This window comes from Somniosus microcephalus, unplaced genomic scaffold (genome assembly GCF_052327205.1).
Source record: "Somniosus microcephalus isolate GS21.2 unplaced genomic scaffold, FLI_Smic_1.0 scaffold163, whole genome shotgun sequence".
NCBI lineage: Eukaryota > Metazoa > Chordata > Chondrichthyes > Squaliformes > Somniosidae > Somniosus > Somniosus microcephalus.
Window position 1 is genome coordinate 289,111 of NW_028225350.1, and position 26,960 is coordinate 316,070.

Here is a 26,960-nt window from a genome sequence, read left to right on the forward strand (position 1 = left end):
TCCCAGTCTCTCTCTCTCACACGCCCAATCTCTCTCTCATACTCCCAATCTCTCTCTCTCACATTCACATTCTCTCTCTCTCTCACACTCCCAATCTCTCTCTCTCTCTCACACTCCCAATCTCTCTCGCTCCCACTCCCAGTCTCTCTCTCTCACACTCCCAGTCTCTCTCTCTCACACTCCCAATCTCTTTCTCTCACACCCCCAATCTTTCTCTCTCACTCCCAGTCTCTCTCTCTCTCACTCCCAATCTCTCTCTCTCTCACACTCCCAATCTCTCTGTCACACACCCAATCTCTCTCTCTCACGCTCCCAATCTCCCTCTGTCTCACACACCCAATCTCTCTCTCTCCCACACTCCCAATCTCTCTCTCACACACCCAATCTCTCTCTCTGGCGCTCCCAATCTCTCTCTCTCTCACACTCCTTATTTCTCTCTCTGAAACTGCCAATCTCTCTCTCTCTCTCACACTCCCAATCTCTCCCTCTCACACTCCCAATCTCTCTCCCTCACACTCCCAATCTCTCTATCTCACACTTCCAATCTCTCTCTCTCTCACTCCCAGTCTCTCTCTCTCACACTCTCAATCTCCCTCTCACACTTCCAATCTCTCTCTCTCTCTCACTCCCAATCTCTCTCTCTCTCACACTCCCAATCTCTCTCTCTCTCACACGCCCAAACTCTCTCTCTCTCACACTCCCAATCTCTCTCTCCTTCACTCCCAATCTGTCTCTCTCACACAATTCAATCTCTCTCTCTCACACACTCCCAATCTCTCTCTATCTCACACACCCAATCTCTCTCTCTCTCAAACTCCCAATCTCTCTCTCTCACTCCCAGTCTCTCTCCCTCAGACTTCCAGTCTCTCTGTCTCTCACACTCCCAATCTCTCTCTCACACTCCCAGACTCAATTCAATTCAATTCAATTCAAATGCTTTATTGGCATGAAAGTTTACAGAGAACCATATTGCCAAAGCTTACATAGCAAAAAGGTACATTTTCAAACATTCTGTAGGTGTCAATCGATTTGACATTTGTTGGGTACATACAATATTACTTTTAAACAGTATTAATTTTAAACAGTCTTTGTACTTCATTTGGTAGGTTCAATATTAATTTTAAACAGTCTTAATTTTAAACAGTCCTCAGGTTGTGACATGTTGTTACATATTTGTCCCCAAGGTATGGTCTGTCTCCTTCTCCCAGGACTAATCTCAATTTTGACAGGTCATCCAATTCCTTGAAATCTGGGGTTGTTTGGCTTAGCTTGTTGAATAATATGTTTCTTGATGTGTTGAATTTTTCGCATTTTAGGAGGAAATGCATTTCTGTTTCAACCTCGCCGGCCAGACATTAATCGCATAATCTATTCTCTCTAGGCTGCCAGGATTTCTTGTATCTGCCTTTTTCAATTTCCAGTTGGTGGTCGCTTAGTCTGTACCTGGTGATGGTCTGTCTCTGTTTTGTGTCTCTGATGGTCGTGAGGTAGTCTGCCAGTTTATAATCTCTTTTTAGGGCCCGGTAACATTCTAATCTGCTTTGGCTTTCGGTTATTTTGTTCCAATGTTCCAGGAAGGTTTCTTTGCATTGTTTAATGATTTGGTTCACTCGGATTGGTGTTTGGACGGCTGTGTTGGTCTGGGGCTGGTCAGGGTCCGGCTGAGTCCTTAGTTTCAGTAGCAGCTGACTCAGGGGACTCTTTTCTGGGTTTAGCTCCTGGGTCTGAAAGGCTTTGAAATGAAGGGTGTATGGGGAGCTAGATTTGAGGTGATTTAGGAAGTTTAGTGCTCGTTTTTGGATGTTTATTATCAGTGGGTATCTGCCTAGTTCGGCTCTGCATGCATTTGTTGGCGTTTTTCTTTGGATGCGAAGGATGCTTCGGCAGAATTCTGCATGTAGGGCTTCTATTGTGTGTTTTTCCCATTTAGTGTAGCTTTGGTGATTTAGCGGGCCCCATACTTCACTACCTTACAGTGCAATGGGCAGGATTATGCTGTCAAATATTTTGAGCCAGATTTTGATTGGGATTTGGATGTTGTAGAATTTTCCTTTTATTGCATATAGGGCTCTTCGGGCTTTTTCTTTTAGTGCATTCACTGCTATGCTGAAGCTCCCTGATGCTGTAATATTTAGACCAAGGTAGGTGTAGCTCATAGTGTGTCCTATAGTGGTATCACTGAGGGTAAACTGGTATTTGTTTTCCTGACATCTGGGCCTTTTTTGAAAAATCATGATGTTGGTTTTCTTTAGATTTACTGTTAGAGCCCAATTTTGGCAGTATTTGTCGAGTAGGTCTAGTTGTTGCTGTAATCCCTGTTCTGTGGGAGACAGCAGAACCAGGTCGGACGCATAGAACAGGGATTTCACTTCTCCATCCAGGAGACGGAGACCTGGTGACTCGCTTTGCTCCAGCATGTGTGCTAATTCATTTATGTATATGTTGAACAGGGTCAGGCTCAAATTGCAGCCCTGCCGGACGCCTCTTCTCTGGGTGAAGAAATCGGTGCGTTTGTCTCCAATTTTGACCCCGCATTTGTTTTTCAGATACATTGATTTAATAAGGTCAAAGACTTTGCCCCCTATTCCACACTGAAGAAGTTTATAATAGAGCCCTTCGTGCCATATAGAGTCAAAGGCTTTCTTGAAGTCGATGAAACAGGCGAATATTTTCCCATTTTTTGTTTGGTGTATATGTTTTTCAATGAGGGTGTGAAGGGTATAGATATGGTCGGCGGTGCGGTGTTTTGGAAGAAAGCCTATTTGGTTTTTTCTGAGGATATTATGTTTGTTAAGAAAATCAAGTAATCTACTATTTAGAATACTGCAGAATAACTTCCCTAGACAACTGTTGACACAGATGCCGCGGTAGTTATTTTGGTCTGATTTGTTTCCACTTTTAAATATGGGGGAGATTAGTCCTTGGCACCAAATATCGGGAAAACAGCCTGAACGTAATATGATGTTGAATATTTTGAGTACCGCACCCTGCATCTTCATATTGCTGAACTTGAGCATTTCATTTTTGATGTTGTCTGGGCCACAGGCTTTCTTTAGGTGGAGAGATTTTGTTTTTGTGGCCAGTTCTTTCCATGTGATTGGGGAGTCTAGAGGGTTTTGGTTGTCTTTAATTGTTGCTTCTAATGTGTGGAGTTTTTCTGTGACCTGATGTTGACTTGGGTTTGTTTCGTTTATTGGGGTGTCTTTGTAAAGGTTTTCAAAATGTGTTCTCCAGATGTCGCCATCTTGGATTGGTAATGCTTGCAATTGTGTTGTACTCAGGTTATTCCACATTTCCCAGAATTGTTTTGGATTGGTGGAGTTTTCAATTTCTTCGAGTATTTTGTGGGTATAGTTTTGTGTTTTGTTCCTAATGGTGTGTTTATATCTTTTGAGGGTTTCATTGTATCTAGTACGTAGGTCCGGATTGTTTGGTTGGCGATGCTTTTGGTTTGATATTTTTCTCAGGTCTTTTCTGGCATTTTTGCATTCGTGGTCAAACCATTTCTTATTTTTATTTTGTCTTTTGTGACGCTTCCTCTTCTGTTTCACAAGGTCGGCTTTTACAGCTGCCTCATGGAAGATCATATTTATATCCTCTATGGCCATGTTTACACCATCTCTGGTAATCTCGTATGGGTTTTCTTTAAATTTTGATATTTTACTTGTGAGATCAGGTGACTTTAGTGCTGTGATGATTTTTTCTCCACTGTCTGGGGCCCATCTGTATGTCTGGTTTATTTTATGGAGCTAACTGGGTTCCTTTTTTGTGTCTGTAGTTTGGGCAGAAAGTTTAAGGTACATATTTATTTGGTTATGGTCTGAGAGGGGGGATTGCTGCCTGACAGTGAATGAGTTGATATCGCAGGGGTCCAGGTCAGTGATTGTATCGTCCACCACACTAGACCCAAGAGTTGAGGAGTATGTGAGTCTCCCTAGGGAGTCCCCTCTGAACCTACCGTTAACTATGTACAGGCCTAAGGCTCGGCAGAGTTGCACTACCTCCCTACCGCTTTTATTTATTTCACGATCAAGGTTGCTCCGATTTGCGATGGCTGGTGTGACATCTAAAGGGGTCTGGCCAAACACATGGTTGTTTCCCTGTGGGTCTATGAAGTCAGGTTCACAACCGGTCCTTGCATTTAGGTCCCCACATATTATCACCTTTCCTTGGGCCGGGAAATGGCTGATTTCCATGTGGAGAGTATCAAATAACTCCTCTTCGAAATATGGCGATTCTATTGGAGGTATGTAGATCGCACATAAGTAAACATTTTTTTTGCTATTCCTATATTTTTATCTAGTTTTTAGCCATACGTGTGATTTTCCCTGTTTTACCGATGAGATGTGTTTGTCCAGTTCTCCCTTATACCACACCAATATTCCCCCGGAGGTCCTGCCCTTGCGTGTTTTAGTGTTCTTCACTGAGGGCACAATGATTTTATGGTGCATTGGAGGACAGTGGGTCGGCACGTCCTTTTGGCACCATGTTTCTGTTAACACAATTATATCAATGTCTTTTATAGCTTTTAGGAATTCAGGGTTGGTACTCTTCATCCCAAAAGTTGAGGAGCGGAGGCCCTGGATATTCCAGCAGCTTATGTGGAAAGAACGCATTTATATAGTTCAAAAAAACGAAATAAAATGGACATATTTTGTGGGATGAGTGTGGAAACATTATTTTCTATAATGCTAAATGATGATTTAGTATAAATTTCATGAGGCATGCACATATAGCTATCTAATAATAGTAATAATACTGATAAGATAACAATAATGATAATGATAAATAACAATATTGATAATTTAGTGCATTCCTCTCCGGCTTTCTATCAGGCTGTTCATCATCGTCATGATCTTTCTCAGTTCTTGGTCTACAGTCTGTGGTCTAGAGGGGATCTTGGGTCAGGTATAAAAGCACGGTTCTGTTGTTGATTTTGTATAGCGGGGTGGGGTGCATTGGTGGTCCTGTTTGGGTTAGGGCTCCCAATGGTAGAGGGGGTGGGATGGCTGCGTCTTTTGGCAGTGTTTATGAGGTTTTTTGCGAAGACCCACATCCGCTGTTTGAGTAGATGTATTTCGTCATAGAGGTCCCTTGTGTTGATGTTTGGATGATGGGCCAGGTAGACGTTGGGGAGGACAGAACATCTCTTGTCGATTTCCCTGTTGGCGTTGTGGATTATATGGGCTGGAGTGTCCTTTCTGGGCAGTAGTGTGGAGATCACGATCTGTGTCTCGGGGAATTCCCTGCTGGCCTTTTCCGCCATCTTGCTCATTGCCCTAGCAGTGTCTCCCCGTAGTGTGCGTAGGTCGTTCGTGCCTGTGTGGATCACAATCCATTTGGGGCTACCAAGGGATTCTTTGTTCAGGATCTTCATTGCTTGGTCTGTGTTGCTGCACCATTTTTTCAGGACTTGATGGCCTGGGAACAGCCTCTAGGGGTCCAGAAAATTCCCGCTGGAGTCAGTCAGCAGGACTGCCTGAGGGGCTGGTTTTTCAGACTGGGTAACAGTAGTCTTGGCAAGACTCGACTGATGGCTGGTTGTTGGCTGGGTTTCTGGGATATGTTGTGTGGCAGGAGCAGGGTTTGAGGCTTTCGGTGTGTCCTCGTTTGGGGTGTATCTGATGGTTTTTGTGTTCCTGTGTGTGAGGACTGGGTAGCCGTAGTCTTGGCATGGCTCGACTGAGGGCTGGTTGTTGGCTGGGTTTCTGGGATAGACTGTGTGGCAAGAGCGGGGTTTGGGGCTTTTGATGTGTTCTCGTGTGGGGTTGCATCCGACGGGTTCTGTGTCCTTGTGTGTGTTGTTTTTGTGTCATCAGGTTTTTGGACCCTAGGAGTTTTGTGTTGCATGCTGAGCCTTTCTACTGCCTCCATAGTTTTGTTTAGCTGAGTATGGAGTTCTTTGATCTCATTTCTTTGTTCCTCTACGGTCTTTCTCAGCTTGTGGATGGTGGACTCGTTTTCCGTTTTCAGCTGTTTGAGTTCCTCCTTCAGATTCTTGGCCTGTGTTTCTCTGTATTCGTTGAAATCGAGTTCTAGTTTGGACAGACTCTCCTTCAGCATTGTATTTGCGTTGAGAGGTGTGTGGGGGGGTGGAGATGGGCAGGGAGGTGATTGCTACTGCTGGTCTCTCTTCTTCTTCCTCCGCTTGGCTCTCCTCATCCTCTGTTCGAATCTCTATTGCCTCCTGTCCATTGGTCCTCTTTGTGGCTGCATTCGTTTTCAACTGGGGGAAATCTTTTTCGAAGGAGTTCAGATTTGCTGCATTCCCCTGTATCATGATCTTTCCTGTTTTGATGTAGTAGCTTATGGTTAACAGGGGGTCATCTTTATCTAGATTTCCATCTTTACATATTTTCAGTCTGCCTCCACTGCCAATACCTTCACTGAAGACGTATGCGTAGTGTTTTTTAAAAATCTCCTTCCATGAGGGAGTGGAGTCGGTGTAGAATATGAGGTTGTTCTTCCTCTTAATCCCTCTGTGTGTGGTATAGTCAACGGAGAGGACCTCTGGGTTACTTTTTAGTGTTATGTCCTTGTATTTTTCCTTTTTTTATTTTTTGTGTAATGCTCAGGATATGTCATTTCCCTGCTCATTGTAGTCGTTTGTTTTTGTCTCAGATATATAACTTTTTTTCTTATATATTTTTTTTTTTTTCTTTCGTGTTCCACTTTATCCCACTTTTAGGTCCAAAATTGAAAGTTTTTCAGGGGTTCATCTTTGATATAGTTGCTCTTAAAAGTTTCTCTTTCTCTTTCTTTCACAGGCTCTTGGTTCGGGTAGTTTATCTATTCTCTCGGGTTTCTATTCCTTTTTCTCGTGAGTTTGTTGTTCTTTTTTCAGGTTTTTTCTTTTTTTCGAAATAAATTGAGATAAGATTAAACTATTTTTTTTTCGAACTAAATTTGAATAAAATGAAACTTAGGTAGAATTATTTTTTTTCACAGAATTTTTCACAGAATCACAACAGTGCAGATAGAGGCCATTTTCGGCCCATCGAGCCTGCACCGACACATATCCCACCCGATCCCCGTAACCCCTACACCAACACATATCCCACGCTATCCCTGTAACCCCATGTATTTAATCCCCCTAACACTAAGGGTCAATTTATCATAGCCAATCAACCTAACCCGCACATCTTTGGCCTGTGGGAGGAAACCGGAGCACCCGGAGAAAACCCACGCCAACACAGGGAGAATGTGCAAACTCCACACAGACAGTCGCCCGAGGCCGGATACGAACCCAGGTCTCTGGCGCTGTGAGGCAACAATGCTAACCAGTATGCCACCGTGTTTTCCTCTTCCAACTCTCTCACTCGCTCTCCGGGCCTCGGACTCGCTCTCTCTCCTTGCTCCAAATTCGTCCACTCTCCGTTCCTCGGACTCGTTTGCTCTCCGCGCTCCGGGCGGCTCTCCTCGCGTCATCGTGTCGGTCTCAGGCCCCCGGGTTTTTTGACACACCAGGCTGTTTTCTGCCCTGGTCTCCCGGTCTCCGATCCCGCTGTCTCTGGGCCTCGTGGTCTCGGGTTCAACCTCCCCAGGCCTCTTATTCACTGTCCTGGTTCGGGCCGCTCCTCCCGTTCTCCGACCTCGTGGTCTCTGGGCCTCGTGGTCTCGGGTTCACCCTCCCCAGGTCTCTTACTCGCTTTCCTGGTTCGGGCCGCTCCTCCCGGTCTCCGATCCCGCGGTCTCTGGGCCTCGCGTTCGCCCTCCCCAGGCCGCTTACTTGCTGTCCCGGTTCGGGCCGCTCCTCCCGGTCTCCGATCCCGCGGTCTCTGGGTCTCGCGTTCTCGTGTTCGCCCTCCCCAGGCCTCTTACTTGCTATCCCGGTTCGGGCCGCTCCTCCCGATCTCCGATCCCGCGGTCTCTGGGTCTCGCGTTCTCGGGTTCGCCCTCCCCAGGCCTCTTACTTCTTGTCCCGGTTCGGGCCGCTCCTCCCGGTCTCCGTTCTCGTGGTTCAGGCTCCATGCTGCGGCTGCTGCTCGGGCTCTGTTTCGGTGCCTCGCTAATCCGGGTTTATCTCGATGGCTTTTTCTTTTTTTTTTCTTTTTTCCGGGTTTTTTTTTTTTCCATTGGCGCTCTAGTACTTAATCTAAACTTAACTTAACTTAACTTCAACTAAACTAAACTAAACTGAACTCTCTCACATTCTCTCTTTGACTAAAGTTAACTTTAGCTTTTAGAAGTAGCCTTTTCTACACTTAAAAGATAAAAACCTTAAGAAAATTCAGCAGCCCATCTTCAGCGTGTCTGCTTTCTCCAGGCTCTCTCTCTCGCCTCTCTCTCTCTCTCTCTCTCTCACACACCGAATCAGTCTCTCTCACACCCCCAATCTCACTCTCTCTAACTCACTCGCAATCTCTCCCTCTCACACTCCCAATCTCTCTCTCTGACACTCCCAATCTCTCTCTCTCACACTCCCAATCTCTCTCTCTCACTCCCAATCACTCTCTCTCTCACACTCCCAATCTCTCTCTCCCTCATACTCCCAATCTCTCTCTCTCTCACACTCCCAGTCTTTCTCTCTCACACTCCCAATCTCTCTCTCACACCCACAATCTCTCTCTCTCACTCCCAGTCTATCTCTCTCTCACTCCCAATCTCTCTCTCTCTCACACTCCCAAACTCTCTGTCGCACTCCCAATCTCTCTCTCTCACACTCCCAATCTCTCTCTCTCTCAGACACCCAATCTCTCTCTCTCTCACGCTCCCAATCTCTCTCTCACACACCCAATCTCTCTCTCTGACACTCCCAATCTCTGTCTCTCTCACACTCCCAATCTCTCTCTCATACTCCCAATCTCTCTCTCTCACACTCACATTCTCTCTCTCTCTCACACTCCCAATCTCTCTCTCTCTCTCACACTCCCAATCTCTCTCGCTCTCACTCCCAGTCTCTCTCTCTCACACTCCCAGTCTCTCTCTCTCACACTTCCAATCTCTCTCTCTCAAACCCCCAATCTTTCTCTCTCTCACTCCCAGTCTCTCTCTCTCTCACTCCCAATCTCTCTCTCTCTCACACTCCCAATCTCTCTGTCACACTCCCAATCTCTCTCTCTCACACTCCCAATCTCCCTCTCTCTCACACACCCAATCTCTCTCTATCCCGCACTCCCAATCTTTCTCTCACACACCCAATCTCTCTCTCTGGCGCTCCCAATCTCTCTGTCTCTCACACTCCTTATTTCTCTCTCTGAAACTCCCAATCTCTCTCTCTCTCTCACACTCCCAATCTCTCTCTCTCACACTCCCAATCTCTCTCCCTCACACTCCCAATCTCTCTATCTCACACTTCCAATCCAATTCCAATTCCAATTCAAAAGCTTTATTGGCATGAAAGTTTACAGAGAAACATATTGCCAAAGCTTACATAGCAAAAAGGTACAGTTTTCCAACATTCTGTAGGTGTCAATCGATTTGACATTTGTTGGTTCCATACAATATTACTTTTAAACAATATTAATTTTAAACAGTCTTTGTACTTCATTTGGTACGTTCAATATTAATTTTAAACAGTCTTAATTTTAAACAGTCCTCAGGTTGTGACATGTTGTTACATATTTGGCCCCAAGGTATGGTCTGTCTCCTTCTCCTAGGACTAATCTCAATTTTGACAGGTCATCCAATTCCTTGAAATCTGGGGTTGTTTGGCTTAGCTTGTTGAATAATATGTTTCTTGATGTGTTGAATTTTTCGCATTTTAGGAGGAAATGCATCTCTGTTTCAACCTCGCCGGCCAGACATTGATCGCATATTCAATTCTCTCCAGACTGCCAGGATTTCTTGTATCTGCCTTTTTCAATTCCCAGTCTCTCTCTCTCACACTCTCAATCTCTCTCTCACACTCCCAATCTCTCTCTTTCTCTCACTCCCAATCTCTCTCTCTCTCACACTCCCAATCTCTCTCTCTCTCACACTCCCAATCTCTCTCTCTCTCACACTCCCAATCTCTCTCTCTCTCACACTCCCAATCTCTCTCTCTCTCACACTTATATTCTCTCTCTCTGTCACACTCCCAGTCTCTCTCTCTCTCACACTCCCAATCTCTCTATCACACCGCCAATCTCTCTCTCTCACACTCCCATTCTTTCTCTCTCTCTCACACTCCCAATCTCTCTCTCTCTCTCACACTCCCAGTCTCTCTCTCTCACACTCCCAATCTCGCTCTCTCACACCCCCAATCTCTCTCTCTCTCACACTCCCAATCTCTCTCTCTCTCACACTCCCAATCTCTCTCTCTCTCACACTCCCAATCTCTCTCTCTCTCACACTTATATTCTCTCTCTCTGTCACACTCCCAGTCTCTCTCTCTCTCACACTCCCAATCTCTCTATCACACTGCCAATCTCTCTCTCTCACACTCCCATTCTTTCTCTCTCTCTCACACTCCCAATCTCTCTCTCTCTCTCACACTCCCAGTCTCTCTCTCTCACACTCCCAATCTCGCTCTCTCACACCCCCAATCTCTCTCTCTCTCACCCCCAGTCTCTCTCTCTCTCCCTCACTCCCAATCTCTCTCTCTCACACAATTCAATCTCTCTCTCTCTCACACTCCCAATCTCTCTCTCTCTCACACACCCAATCTCTCTCTCTCTCAAACTCCCAATCTCTCTCTCTCACTCCCAGTCTCTCTCCCTCGGACTTCCAATCTCTCTCTCACACTCCCAGACTCTCTCTCTCACACACCGAATCTCTCTCTCTCACACTCCCAATCTCTCTCTCTCACACCCCCAACCCCCAATCTCACTCTCTCTCTCTCACTCGCAAACTCTCTCTCTCACACTCCCAATCTCTCTCTCTGACACTCCCAATCTCACTCTCCCTCATACTCTCAATCTCTCTCTCTCTCTCTCACTCCCCGTCTCTCTCTCTCACACTCCCAATCTCTCTCTCTCACTCCCAATCTCTCTCTCTCTCTCACACTCCCAATCTCTCTCTCACTCCCAGTCCAATTCCAATTCCAATCCCAATTCAAATGCTTTATTGGCATGAAAGTTTACAGAGAACCATATTGCCAAAGCTTACATAGCAAAAAGGTACAGTTTTCCAACATTCTGTTGGTGTCAACCGATTTGACATTTGTTGGGTACATACAATATTACTTTTAAACAATATTAATTTTAAACAGTCTTTGTACTTCATTTGGTACGTTCAATATTAATTTTAAACAGTCTTAATTTTAAACAGTCCTCAGGTTGTGACATGTTGTTACATATTTGCCCTCTAGGTATGGTCTGTCTCCTTCTCCTAGGACTAATCTCAATTTTGACAGGTCATCCAATTCCTTGAAATCTGGGGTTGTTTGGCTTAGCTTGTTGAATAATATGTTTCTTGATGTGTTGAATTTTTCGCATTTTAGGAGGAAATGCATCTCTGTTTCAACCTCGCCAGCCAGACATTGATCGCATATTCTATTCTCTCTAGGCTGCCAGGATTTCTTGTATCTGCCTTTTTCAATTTCCAGTTGGTGATCGCTTAGTCTGTACCTGGTGAGGGTCTGTCTCTGTTTTGTGTCTCTGATGGTCGTGAGGTAGTCTGCCAGTTTATATTCTCTTTTTAGGGCCCGGTAACATTCTAATCTGCTTTGGCTTTCGGTTATTTTGTTCCAATGTTCCAGGTAGGTTTCTTTGCATTTTTTAATGATTTGGTTCACTCGGATTGGTGTTTGGACGGCTGTGTTGGTCTGGGGCTGGTCAGGGTCCGGCTGAGTACTTAGTTTCAGTAGCAGCTGACTCAGGGGACTCTTTTCTGGGTTTAGCTCTTGGGTCTGAAAGGCTTTGAAATGAAGGGTGTCTGGGGAGCTAGATTTAAGGTGATTTAGGAAGTTTAGTGCTCGTTTTTGGATGTTTATTATCAGTGGGTATCTGCCTAGTTCGGCTCTGCATGCATTTGTTGGCGTTTTTCTTTGGGTGCGAAGGATGCTTCGGCAGAATTCTGCATGTAGGGCTTCTATTGTGTGTTTTTCCCATTTAGTGTAGCTTTGGTGATTTAGCGGGCCCCATACTTCACTGCCGTACAGTGCAATGGGTAGGATTATGCTGTGAAATATTTTGAGCCAGATTTTGATTGGGATTTGGATGTTGTAGAATTTTCTTTTTATTGCATGTAGGGCTCTTCGGGCTTTTTCTTTTAGTGCATTCACTGCTATGCTGAAGCTCCCTGATGCTGTAATAGTTAGACCAAGGTAGGTGTAGCTCATAGTGTGTCCTATAGTGGTATCACTGAGGGTAAACTGGTATTTGTTTTCCTGACATCTGGGCATTTTTTGAAAAATCATGATGTTGGTTTTCTTTAGATTTACTGTTAGAGCCCAATTTTGGCAGTATTTGTCGAGTAGGTCTAGTTGTTGCTGTAATCCCTGTTCTGTGGGAGACAGCAGAACCAGGTCGTCCGCATAGAACAGGTATTTCACTTCTCCATCAAGGAGACGGAGACCTGGTGACTCGCTTTGCTCCAGCATGTCTGCTAATTCATTTATGTATATGTTGAACAGGGTCGGGCTCAAATTGCAGCCCTGTCGGACGCCTCTTCTCTGGGTGAAGAAATCGGTGCGTTTGTCTCCAATTTTGACCCCGCATTTGTTTTTCAGATACATTGATTGAATAAGGTCATAGACTTTGCCCAATCTCTCTCTCTCTCTCACTCCCAATCTCTCTCTCTCTCACACTCCCAATCTCTCTCTCTCTCACACTCCCCATCTCTCTCTATGACACTCCCAATCTCTCTCTCTCTCACACTCCCAATATCTCTCACTGACACTCCCAATCTCTCTCTCTCTCTCACACTCCCAGTCTCTCTCTCTCACACTCCCAATCTCTCTCTCTCACACTCCTAATTTCTCTCTCTCTCACACTTCCAATTTCTAACTCACTCACACTCCCAATCTCTCTCTCTCACACTCCCAATCTCTCTCTCTCTCACACTCCCAATCCCTCTCTCTCACACTCCCAATCTCTCTCTCTCTCACTCCCAATCTCTCAGTTTCAGTTCAGTTCAGTTCAAATGCTTTATTGGCATGAAAGTTTACAGAGAACCATATTGCCAAAGCTTACATAGCAAAAAGGTACAGTTTTCCAACATTCTGTAGGTGTCAATCGATTAAACATTTGTTGGGTATATACAATATTACTTTTAAACAATATTAATTTTAAACAGTCTTTCTACTTCATTTGGTACGTTCAATATTAATTTTAAACAGTCTTACTTTTAAACAGTCCTCAGGTTGTGACATGTTGTTACATATTTAGCCCCAAGGTATGGTCTGTCTCCTTCTCCTAGGACTAAACTCAGTTTTGACAGATCATCCAATTCCTTGAAATCTGGGGTTGTTTGGCTTAGCTTGTTGAATAATATGTTTCTTGATGTGTTGAATTTTTCGCATTTTAGGAGGAAATGCATTTCTGTTTCAACCTCGCCAGCCAGACATTGATCGCATATTCTATTCTCTCTAGGCTGCCAGGATTTCTTGTATCTGCCTTTTTCAATTTCCAGTTGGTGGTCGCTTTGTCTGTACCTGGTGAGGGTCTGTCTCTGTTTTGTGTCTCTGATGGTCGTGAGGTAGTCTGCCAGTTTATATTCTCTTTTTAGGGCCCGGTAACATTCTAATCTGCTTTGGTTTTCGGTTATTTTGTTCCAATGTTCCAGGTAGGTTTCTTTGCATTGTTTAATGATTTGGTTCACTCGGATTGGTGTTTGGACGGCTGTGTTGGTCTGGGGCTGGTCAGGGTCCGGCTGAGTACTTAGTTTCAGTAGCAGCTGACTCAGGGGACTCTTTTCTGGGTTTAGCTCTTGGGTCTGAAAGTCTTTGAAATGAAGGGTGTCTGGGGAGCTAGATTTGAGGTGATTTAGGAAGTTTAGTGCTCGTTTTTGGATGTTTATTATCAGTGGGTATCTGCCTAGTTCGGCTCTGCATGCATTTGTTGGCGTTTTTCTTTGGGTGCGAAGGATGCTTCGGCAGAATTCTGCATGTAGGGCTTCTATTGTGTGTTTTTCCCATTTAGTGTAGCTTTGGTGATTTTGCGGGCCCCATACTTCACTACCGTACAGTGCAATGGGCAGGATTATGCTGTCAAAAATTTTGAGCCAGATTTTGTTTGGGATTTGAATGTTGTAGAATTTTCTTTTTATTGCATATAGGGCTCTTCGGGCTTTTTCTTTTAGTGCATTCACTGCTATGGTGAAGCTCCCTGATGCTGTAATAGTTAGACCAAGGTAGGTGTAGCTCATAGTGTGTCCTATAGTTGTATCACTGAGGGTAAACTGGTATTTGTTTTCCTGACATCTGGGTCTTTTCTGAAAAATCATGATGTTGGTTTTCTTTAGATTTACTGTTAGAGCCCAATTTTGGCAGTATTTGTCGAGTAGGTCTAGTTGTTGCTGTAATCCCTGTTCTGTGGGAGACAGCAGAACCAGGTCGTCCGCATAGAACAGGGACTTCACTTCTCCATCCAGGAGACGGAGACCTGGTGACTCGCTTTGCTCCAGCATGTCTGCTAATTCATTTATGTATATGTTGAACAGGGTCGGGCTCAAATTGCAGCCCTGCCGGACGCCTCTTCTCTGGGTGAAGAAATCGGTGCGTTTGTCTCCAATTTTGACCCCGCCTTTGTTTTTCAGATACAATGATTTAATAAGGTCATAGACTTAGCCCCCTATTCCACACTGAAGAAGTTTATAATAGAGCCCTTCGTGCCATATAGAGTCAAAGGCTTTCTTGAAGTCGATGAAACAGGCGAATATTTTCCCATTTTTTGTTTGGTGTTTATGTTTTTCAATGAGGGTGTGAAGGGTATAGATATGGTCGGCGGTGCGGTGTTTTGGAAGAAAGCCTATTTGTTTTTTTCTGAGGATATTATGTTTGTTAAGAAAATCAAGTAATCTACTATTTAGAATACTGCAGAATAACTTCCCTAGACAACTGTTGACACAGATGCCGCGGTAGTTATTTGGGTCTGATTTGTTTCCACTTTTATATATGGGGGAGATTAGTCCTTGGCACCAGATATCGGGAAAACAGCCTGAGCGTAATATGATGTTGAATAGTTTGAGTATCGCACCCTGCATCTCCATATTGCTGAACTTTAGCATTTCATTTTTGATGTTGTCTGGGCCACAGGCTTTCTTTAGGTGGAGAGATTTTGTTTTTGTGGCCAGTTCTTTCCATGTGATTGGGGAGTCTAGAGGGTTTTGGTTGTCTTTAATTGTTGCTTCTAATGTGTGGAGTTTTTCTGTGACCTGATGTTGACTTGGGTTTGTTTTGTTTTTTGGGTTGTCTTTGTAGAGGTTTTCAAAATGTGTTCTCCAGATGTCGCCATCTTGGATTGGTAATGCTTGCAATTGTGTTGTACTCAGGTTATTCCACATTTCCCAGAATTGTTTTGGATTGGTGGAGTTTTCAATTTCTTCGAGTATTTTGTGGGTATAGTTTTGTGTTTTGTTCCTAATGGTGTGTTTATATCTTTTGAGGGTTTCATTGTATCTAGTACGTAGGTCCGGATTGTTTGGTTGCCGATGCTTTTGGTTTGATATTTTTCTCAGGTCTTTTCTGGCATTTTTGCATTCGTGGTCAAACCATTTCATATTTTTATTTTGTCTTTTGTGATGCTTCCTCTTCTGTTTCACGAGGTCGGCTTTTACAGCTGCCTCATGGAAGATCATATTTATATCCTCTATGGCCGTGTTTACACCATCTCTCTCTCTCTCACTCCCAATCTCTCTCTCACACTCCCAATCTCTCTCTCTCTCACACTCCCAATCTCTCTCTCTCTCACACTCCCAATCTCTCTCTCTCACACTCCCAATCTCTCTCTCTCACACTCCTAATCTCTCTCTCTCTCACACTCCCAATCTCTCTCTCTCACACTCCCAATCTCTCTCTCTCTCACACTCCCAATCTCTCTCTCTCTCTCACTCCCAATCTCTCTCTCTCTCAGACACCCAATCTCTCTCTCTCTCACGCTCCCAATCTCTCTCTCACACACCCAATCTCTCTCTCTGAATCTCCCAATCTCTGTCTCTCTCACACTCCCAATCTCTCTCTCTGACACTCCGAATCTCTCTCTCTCTCTCACACTCACAATGTCTCTCTCTCACACTCCCAATCTCTCTCTCTCTCACACACATAATCTCTCTCTCTCTCACACTCCCAATCTCTCCCTCTCACTCCCAGTCTCTCTCCCTCAGACTCCCAATCTCTCTCTCTTTCACACTCCCAATCTCTCTCTCACACTCCCAGTCTCTCTCTCTCACACACCCAATCTCCCACTCTCACACTCCCATTCTCTCTCTCTCACACCCCCAATCTCACTCTCTCTCTCTCACTCCCAATCTCTCTCTCTCTCACACTCCCCATCTCTTTCTATGACACTCCCAATCTCTCTCTCTCTCATACTCCCAATATCTCTCTCTGACACTCCCAATCTCTCTCTCTCTCTCACACTCCCAGTCTCTCTCTCTCACACTCCCAATCTCTCTCTCACACACCCAATCTCTCTCCATGACACTCCCAATCTCTCTCTCTCTCACACTCCCAATCTTTCTCTCTGACACTCCCTATCTCTCTCTCTCTCTCACACTCCCAACCTCTCTCTCTTACACTCCCAATCTCTCCCTCTCAACTCCCAATCTCTCTCTCTCTCTCACACTCCCAATCACTAACTCCCTCACACTCCCAATCTCTCTCTCTCACACACACAATCTCTCTCTCTCTCACACTCCCAATCTCTCTCTCTCACACCCCAATCTCACTCTCTCACTCACTCCCAATCTCTAACTCTCTCACACTCCCAATCTCTCTCTCTCACACTCCCAATCTCTCTCTCTCTCACTCCCAGTCTCTCTCTCTCTCACTCCCAATCTCTCGCTCTCACACCCCAATCTCTCTCTCTCTCACTCCCAGTCTCTGTCTCTCTCACTCCCAATCTCTCTCTCTCTCACACTCACAATCTCTCTCTCTCACACTCACAATCTCTCTCCCTATCACACACACACTCTCTCTCTCTCTCACTCCCAATCTCTCCCTCTCACCCCCAGTCTCTCCCCCTCAGACTCCCAATCTCTCTCTCTCTCACACTCCCAATCACTCTCTCACACTCCCAGTCTCTCTCTCTCACATCCCCAATCTCACTCTCTCTCTCACACTCCCAATCTCTAACTCACTCACACTCCCAGTCTCTCTCTCTCACGCTCCCAATTTCTCTCTCTCTCACTCCCAGTCTCTCTCTCTCACACTCCCAATCTCTCTCTCTCACACCCACAATCTCTCTCTCTCTCACTCCCAGTCTCTCTCTCTCTCACTCCCAATATCTCTCTCTCTCACACTACCAATCTCTCTCTCTCTCACCCTCCCAATCTCTCTCTCACACACCCAATCTCTCTCCCTAACACTCCCAATCTCTCTCTCTCTCACACTCCCAATCTTTCTCTCTGACACTCCCTATCTCTCTCTCTCTCACACTCCCAACCTCTCTCTCTCACACTCCCAATCTCTCTCTTTCACAATCCCAATCTCTCTCTCTCTCACACTCCCAATCACTAACTCACTCACACTCCCAATCTCTCTCTCTCACATACACAATCTCTCTCTCTCTCTCACACTCCCAATCTCTCTCACTCACACCCCCAATCTCTCTCTCTCTCACTCCCAGTCTCTCTCTCTCTCACTCCCAATCTCTCTCTCTCACACCCCCAATCTGTCTCTCTCTCACTCCCTGTCTCTGTCTCTCTCACTCCCAATTTCTCTCTCTCTCTCACACTCCCAATCTCTCTGTCACACTCCCAACCTCTCTCTCTCACATTCCCAATCCAATTCCAATTCCAATTCCAATTAAAATGCTTTATTGGCATGAAAGTTTACAGAGAACCATATTGCCAAAGCTTACATAGCAAAAAGGTACAGTTTTCCAACATTCTGTAGGTGTCAATCGATTTGACATTTGTTGGGTACATACAATATTACTTTTAAACAATATTAATTTTAAACAGTCTTTGTACTTCATTTGGTACGTTCAATATTAATTTTAAACAGTCCTCAGGTTGTGACATGTTGTTACATATTTGGCCCCAAGGTATGGTCTGTCTCCTTCTCCTAGGACTAATCTCAATTTTGACAGATCATCCAATTCCTTGAAATCTGGGGTTGTTTGGCTTAGCTTGTTGAATAATATGTTTCTTGATGTGTTGAATTTTTCGCATTTTAGGAGGAAATGCATTTCTGTTTCAACCTCGCCAGCCAGACATTGATCGCATATTCTATTCTCTCTAGGCTGCCAGGATTTCTTGTATCTGCCTTTTTCAATTTCCAGTTGGTGGTCGCTTAGTCTGTACCTGGTGAGGGTCTGTCTCTGTTTTGTGTCTCTGATGGTCGTGAGGTAGTCTGCCAGTTTATATTCTCTTTTTAGGGCCCGGTAACATTCTAATCTGCTTTGGCTTTCGGTTATTTTGTTCCAATATTCCAGGTAGGTTTCTTTGCATTTTTTAATGATTTGGTTCACTCGGATTGGTGTTTGGGCGGCTGTGTTGGTCTGGGGCTGGTCAGGGTCCGGCTGAGTACTTAGTTTCCGTAGCAGCTGACTCAGGGGACTCTTTTCTGGGTTTAGCTCTTGGGTCTGAAAGGCTTTGAAATGAAGGGTGTCTGGGGAGCTAGATTTGAGGTGATTTAGGAAGTTTAGTGCTCGTTTTTGGATGTTTATTATCAGTGGGTATCTGCCTAGTTCGGCTCTGCATGCATTTGTTGGCGTTTTCCTTTGGGTGCGAAGGATGCTTCGGCAGAATTCTGCATGTAGGGCTTCTATTGTATGTTTTTCCCATTTAGTGTAGCTTTGGTGATTTAGCGGGCCCCATACTTCACTACCGTACAGTGCAATGGGCAGGATTATGCTGTCAAATATTTTGAGCCAGATTTTGATTGGGATTTGGATGTTGTAGAATTTTCTTTTTATTGCATATAGGGCTCTTCGGGCTTTTTCTTTTAGTGCATTCACTGCTATGCTGAAGCTCCCTGATGCTGTAATAGTTAGACCAAGGTAGGTGTAGCTCATAGTGTGTCCTATAGTGATATCACTGAGGGTAAACTGGTATTTGTTTTCCTGACATCTGGGCCTTTTTTGAAAAATCATGATGTTGGTTTTCTTTAGATTTACTGTTAGAGCCCAATTTTGGCAGTATTTGTCGAGTAGGTCTAGTTGTTGCTGTAATCCCTGTTCTGTGGGAGACAGCAGAACCAGGTCGTCCGCATAGAACAGGGATTTCACTTCTCCATCTAGGAGACGGAGACCTGGTGACTCGCTTTGCTCCAGCATGTCTGCTAATTCATTTATGTATATGTTGAACAGGGTCGGGCTCAAATTGCAGCCCTGCCGGACGCCTCTTCTCTGGGTGAAGAAATCGGTGCGTTTGTCTCCAATTTTGACCCCGCATTTGTTTTTCAGATACATTGATTTAATAAGGTCATAGACTTTGCCCCCTATTCCACATTGAAGAAGTTTATAATAGAGCCCTTCGTGCCATATAGAGTCAAAGGCTTTCTTGAAGTCGATGAAACAGGCGAATATTTTCCCATTTTTTGTTTGGTGTATATGTTTTTCAATGAGGGTGTGAAGGGTATAGATATGGTCGGCGGTGCGGTGTTTTGGAAGAAAGCCTATTTGGTTTTTTCTGAGGATATTATGTTTGTTAAGAAAATCAAGTAATCTACTATTTAGAATACTGCAGAATAACTTCCCTAGACAACTGTTGACACAGATGCCGCGGTAGTTATTTGGGTCTGATTTGTTTCCGCTTTTATATATGGGGGAGATTAGTCCTTGGCACCAGATATCGGGAAAACAGCCTGAACGTAATATGATGTTGAATAATTTGAGTACCGCACCCTGCATCTCCATATTGCTGAACTTGAGCATTTCATTTTTGATGTTGTCTGGGCCACAGGCTTTCTTTAGGTGGAGAGATTTTGTTTTTGTGGCCATTTCTTTCCATGTGATTGGGGAGTCTAGAGGGTTTTGGTTGTCTTTGATTGTTGCTTCTAATGTGTGGAGTTTTTCTGTGACCTGATGTTGACTTGGGTTTGTTTCGTTTATTGGGATGTCTTTGTAGAGGTTTTCAAAATGTGTTCTCCAGATGTCGCCATCTTGGATTGGTAATGCTTGCAATTGTGTTGTACTCAGGTTATTCCACATTTCCCAGAATTGTTTTGGGTTGGTGGAGTTTTCAATTTCTTCTAGTATTTTGTGGGTATAGTTTTGTGTTTTGTTCCTAATGGTGTGTTTATATATTTTGAGGGTTTCATTGTATCTAGTACGTAGGTCCGGATTGTTTGGTTGGCGATGCTTTTGGTTTGATATTTTTCTCAGGTCTTTTCTGGCATTTTTGCATTCGTGGTCAAACCATTTCTTATTTTTATTTTGTCTTTTGTGACTCTTCCTCTTCTGTTTCACGAGGTCGGCTTTTACAGCTGCCTCATGAAAGATCATATTTATATCCTCTATGGCCATGTTTACCCCATCTCTGGTGATCTCATATAGATTTTCTTTAAATTTTGAAATTTTACTTGTGAGATCAGGTGAATTTAGTGCTGTGATGAATTTATCTCCACTGTCTGGGGCCCATCTGTATGTCTGGTTTATTTTATGTAGCTTACTGGGTTCCTTTTTTGTGTCTGTAGTTTGGGCAGAAAGTTTAAGGTACACATTTATTTGGTTATGGTCTGAGAGGGGGGATTGCTGCCTGACAGTGAATGCGTTGATATCGCAGGGGTCCAGGTCAGTGATTGTATAATCCACCACACTAGACCCAAGAGTTGAGGAATATGTGAGTCTCCCTAAGGAGTCCCCTCTGAACCTACCGTTAACTATGTACAGGCCTAAGGCTCGGCAGAGTTGCACTACCTCCCTACCGCTTTTATTTATTTCCCAATCTCTCTCTCTCTCACACACCCAATCTCTCTCTCTCTCACACTCCCAATCTTTCTCTCACACACCCAATCTCTCTCTCTGACACTCCCAATCTCTCTCTCTCTCACAGTGCCAATCTCTCTCTCTCACACTCCCACACTCTCTCCCGCACAAACCCAATCTCTCTCTCTCTCACACTCCCAATCACTAACTCACTCACACACCCAATCTCTCTCTCTCACACTCCCAATCTCTTTCTCTCTCACTCCCAGTCTCTCTCTCTCACACTCCCAATCTCTCTCTCACACTCCCAATCTCTCTCTCTCTCACTCCCAATCTCTCTCTCTCTCACACTCCCAATCTCTCTCTCTCTCACACTCCCAATCTCTTCTTCTCACACTCCCAATCACTCTCTCTCTCACACTCCCAATCTCTCTCTCTCTCACACTCCCAGCTTCTGTCTCTCACACACTCCCAGTCTCGCTCTCTCACACACTCCCAACCTCGCTCTCTCTCACACTTCCTATCTCAGTTCAAATGCTTTATTGGCATGAAAGTTTACAGTGAACCATATTGCCAAAGCTTACATTGCAAAAAGGTACAGTTTTCCAACATTCTGTAGGTGTCAATCGATTTGACATTTGTTGGGTATATACAATATTACTTTTAAACAATATTAATTTTAAACAGTCTTTCTACTTCATTTGGTACGTTCAATATTAATTTTAAACAGTCTTACTTTTAAACAGTTCTCAGGTTGTGACATGTTGTTACATATTTAGCTCCAAGGTATGGTTCAGTTCAGTTCAAATGCTTTATTGGCATGAAAGTTTACAGAGAACCATATTGCCAAAGCTTACATAGCAAAAAGGTACAGTTTTCCAACATTCTGTAGGTGTCAATCGATTTGACATTTGTTGGGTATATACAATATTACTTTTAAACAATATTAATTTTAAACAGTCTTTCTACTTCATTTGGTACGTTCAATATTAATTTTAAACAGTCTTACTTTTAAACAGTCCTCAGGTTGTGACATGTTGTTACATATTTAGCCCCAAGGTATGGTCTGTCTCCTTCTCCTAGGACTAATCTCAATTTTGACAGATCATCCAATTCCTTGAAATCTGGGGTTGTTTGGCTTAGCTTGTTGAATAATATGTTTCTTGATGTGTTGAATTTTTCGCATTTTAGGAGGAAATGCATTTCTGTTTCAACCTCGCCAGCCAGACATTGATCGCATATTCTATTCTCTCTAGGCTGCCAGGATTTCTTGTATCTGCCTTTTTCAATTTCCAGTTGGTGGTCGCTTAGTCTGTACCTGGTGAGGGTCTGTCTCTGTTTTGTGTCTCTGATGGTCGTGAGGTAGTCTGCCAGTTTATATTCTCTTTTTAGGGCCCGGTAACATTCTAATCTGCTTTGGCTTTCGGTTATTTTGTTCCAATGTTCCAGGTAGGTTTCTTTGCATTTTTTAATGATTTGGTTCACTCGGATTGGTGTTTGGACGGCTGTGTTGGTCTGGGGCTGGTCAGGGTATGGTCTGTCTCCTTCTCCTAGGACTAATCTCAATTTTGACAGATCATCCAATTCTTTGAAAAGGGGTTGTTTGGCTTAGCTTGTTGAATAATATGTTTCTTGATGTGTTGAATTTTTCGCATTTTAGGAGGAAATGCATTTCTGTTTCAACCTCGCCAGCCAGACATTGATCGCATATTCTATTCTCTCTAGGCTGCCAGGATTTCTTGTATCTGCCTTTTTCAATTTCCAGTTGGTGATCGCTTAGTCTGTACCTGGTGAGGGTCTGTCTCTGTTTTGTGTCTCTGATGGTCGTGAGGTAGTCTGCCAGTTTATATTCTCTTTTTAGGGCCCGGTAACATTCTAATCTGCTTTGGTTTTCGGTTATTTTGTTCCAATGTTCCAGGTAGGTTTCTTTGCATTTTTTAATGATTTGGTTCACTCGGATTGGTGTTTGGACGGCTGTGTTGGTCTGGGGCTGGTCAGGGTCCGGCTGAGTACTTAGTTTCAGTAGCAGCTGACTCAGGGGACTCTTTTCTGGGTTTAGCTCTTGGGTCTGAAAGGCTTTGAAATGAAGGGTGTCGGGGAGCTAGATTTGAGGTGATTTAGGAAGTTTAGTGCTCGTTTTTGGATGTTTATTATCAGTGGGTATCTGCCTAGTTCGGCTCTGCATGCATTTGTTGGCGTTTTTCTTTGGGTGCGAAGGATGCTTCGGCAGAATTCTGCATGTAGGGCTTCTATTGTGTGTTTTTCCCATTTAGTGTAGCTTTGGTGATTTAGCGGGCCCCATACTTCACTACCGTACAGTGCAATGGGCAGGATTATGCTGTCAAAAATTTTGAGCCAGATTTTGATTGGGATTTGGATGTTGTAGAATTTTCTTTTTATTGCATATAGGGCTCTTCGGGCTTTTTCTTTTAGTGCATTCACTGCTATGCTGAAGCTCCCTGATGCTGTAATAGTTAGACCAAGGTAGGTGTAGCTCATAGTGTGTCCTATAGTGGTATCACTGAGAGTAAACTGGTATTTGTTTTCCTGACATCTGGGTCTTTTCTGAAAAATCATGATGTTGGTTTTCTTTAGATTTACTGTTAGAGCCCAATTTTGGCAGTATTTGTCGAGTAGGTCTAGTTGTTGCTGTAATCCCTGTTCTGTGGGAGACAGCAGAACCAGGTCGTCCGCATAGAACAGGGACTTCACTTCTCCATCCAGGAGACGGAGACCTGGTGACTCGCTTTGCTCCAGCATGTCTGCTAATTCATTTATGTATATGTTGAACAGGGTCGGGCTCAAATTGCAGCCCTGCCGGACGCCTCTTCTCTGGGTGAAGAAATCGTTGCGTTTGTCTCCAATTTTGACCCCGCATTTGCTTTTCAGATACATTGATTTAATAAGGTCATAGACTTTGCCCCCTATTCCACACTGAAGAAGTTTATAATAGAGCCCTTCGTGCCATATAGAGTCAAAGGCTTTCTTGAAGTCGATGAAACAGGCGAATATTTCCCATTTTTTGTTTGGTGTTTATGTTTTTCGATGAGGGTGTGAAGGGTATAGATATGGTCGGCGGTGCGGTGTTTTGGAAGAAAGCCTATTTGGTTTTTTCTGAGGATATTATGTTTGTTAAGAAAATCAAGTAATCTACTATTTAGAATACTGCAGAATAACTTCCCTAGACAACTGTTGACACAGATGCCGCGGTAGTTATTTGGGTCTGATTTGTTTCCACTTTTATATATGGGGGAGATTAGTCCTTGGCACCAGATATCGGGAAAACAGCCTGAGCGTAATATGATGTTGAATAGTTTGAGTATCGCACCCTGCATCTCCATATTACTGAACTTTAGCATTTCATTTTTGATGTTGTCTGGGCCACAGGCTTTCTTTAGGTGGAGAGATTTTGTTTTTGTGGCCAGTTCTTTCCATGTGATTGGGGAGTCTAGAGGGTTTTGGTTGTCTTTAATTGTTGCTTCTAATGTGTGGAGTTTTTCTGTGACCTGATGTTGACTTGGGTTTGTTTTGTTTTTTGGGATGTCTTTGTAGAGGTTTTCAAAATGTGTTCTCCAGATGTCGCCATCTTGGATTGGTAATGCTTGCAATTGTGTTGTACTCAGGTTATTCCACATTTCCCAGAATTGTTTTGGATTGGTGGAGTTTTCAATTTCTTCGAGTATTTTGTGGGTATAGTTTTGTGTTTTGTTCCTAATGGTGTGTTTATATCTTTTGAGGGTTTCATTGTATCTAGTACGTAGGTCCGGATTGTTTGGTTGCCGATGCTTTTGGTTTGATATTTTTCTCAGGTCTTTTCTGGCATTTTTGCATTCGTGGTCAAACCATTTCATATTTTTATTTTGTCTTTTTTGATGCTTCCTCTTCTGTTTCACGAGGTCGGCTTTTACAGCTGCCTCATGGAAGATCATGTTTATATCCTCTATGGCCGTGTTTACACCATCTCTGGTGATCTCATATAGATTTTCTTTAAATTTTGAAATTTTACTTGTGAGATCAGGTGAATTTAGTGCTGTGATGAATTTATCTCCACTGTCTGGGGCCCATCTGTATGTCTGGTTTATTTTATGTAGCTTACTGTGTTCCTTTTTTGTGTCTGTAGTTTGGGCAGAAAGTTTAAGGTACACATTTATTTGGTTATGGTCTGAGAGGGGGGATTGCTGCCTGACAGTGAATGCGTTGATATCGCAGGGGTCCAGGTCAGTCATTGTATAGTCCACCACACTAGACCCAAGAGTTGAGGAGTATCTCTCTCTCTCTCACACTCCCAATCTCTCTCTCTCTCACACTCCCAATCTCTCTCTCTCTCTCACACTCCCAATGTCTCTCTCTCTCACACTCCCAATCTCTCTCTCTCTCACAGTCCCAATCACTCTGTCTCTCACACTCCCAATCTCTCTCTCTCACACTCCCAATCTCTCTCTCTCTCATACTCCCAATCTCTATCTCTCTCACACTCCCAATCTCTCTCTCTCTCACACTCCCAATCTCTCTCTCTCACACTTCCCATCTCTCTCTCTCTCATACTCCCAATCTCTCTCTCTCTCTCACTCCCCGTCTCTCTCTCTCACACTCCCAATCTCTCTCTCTCTCATACTCCCAATCTCTCTCTCTCTCTCACTCCCCGTCTCTCTCTCTCACACTCCCAGTCTCTCTCTCTCACTCCAAATCTCTCTCTCTCTCACACTCCCAATTTCTCTCTCACTCCCAGTCTCTCTCTCTCTCACACCCCCAATCTCACTCTCTCTCTCTCACTCGCAATCTCTCTCTCTCACACTCCCAATCTCTCTCTCGCACACTCCCAATCTCTCTCTCTCTCATACTCCCAGTCTCTCTCTCTCTCTCACTCCCCGTATCTCTCTCTCACACTCCCAATCTCTCCCTCTCACTCCCAATCTCTCTCTCTCTCACACTCTCAATCTCTCTCTCACTCCCAGTCTCTCTCTCTCTCACACCCCCAATCTCTCTCTCTCTCACTCCCAGTCTCTCTCTCTCTCACTCCCAATCTCTCTCTCTCTCACTCCCAATCTCTCTGTCGCACTCCCAATCTCTCTCTCTCACGCTCCCAATCTCTCTCTCACACACCCAATCTATCTCTCTGACACTCCCAATCTCTCTCTCTCTCACACTCCCAATCTCTCTCTCTGACACTCCCAATCTCTCTCTCTCTCTCACACTCACAATGTCTCTCTCTCACACTCCCAATCTCTCTCTCTATCACACAGACACTCTCTCTCTCTCACTCCCAATCTCTCCCTCTCACTCCCAGTCTCTCTCCCTCAGACTCCCCATCTCTCTCTCTCTCACACTCCCAATCTCTCTCTCACACTCCCAGTCTCTCTCTCTCACACCCCCAATCTCACTCTCTTTCTCACACTCCCAATCTCTAACTCACTCACACTCCCAATCTCTCTCTCTCACGCTCCCAATCTCTCTCTCTCTCACTCCCAGTCTCTCTCTCTCACACTCCCAATCTCTCTCTCTCACACGCCCAATCTCTCTCTCTCTCACTCCCAGTCTCTCTCTCTCTCACTCCCAATCTCTCTCTCTCTCACACTCCCAATCTCTCTCTCTCTCACACTCCCAATCTCTCTCTCACACACCCAATCTCTCTCCCTGACACTCCCAATCTCTCTCTCTCTCGCACTCCCAATCTTTCTCTCTGACACTCCCTATCTCTCCCTCTCCCTCACACTCCCAACCTCTCTCTCTCACACTCCTAATCTCCCTCTCTCACACTCCCAATCTCTCTCTCTCTCTCACACTCCCACTCTCTCTCTCTCACACTCCCAATCTCTCTCTCTCTCATACTCACAATCTCTCTCTCTCTCTCACACCCCGTCTCTCTCTCTCACACTCCCAATCTCTCTCTCTCACTCCCAATCTCTCTCTCTCTCACACTCCCAATCTCTCTCTCACTCCCAGTCTCTCTCTCTCTCACACCCCCAATCTCTCTCTCTCTCACTCCCAGTCTCTCTCTCTCTCACTCCCAATCTCTCTCCCTCTCACACTCCCAATCTCTCTGTCGCACTCCCAATCTCTCTCTCT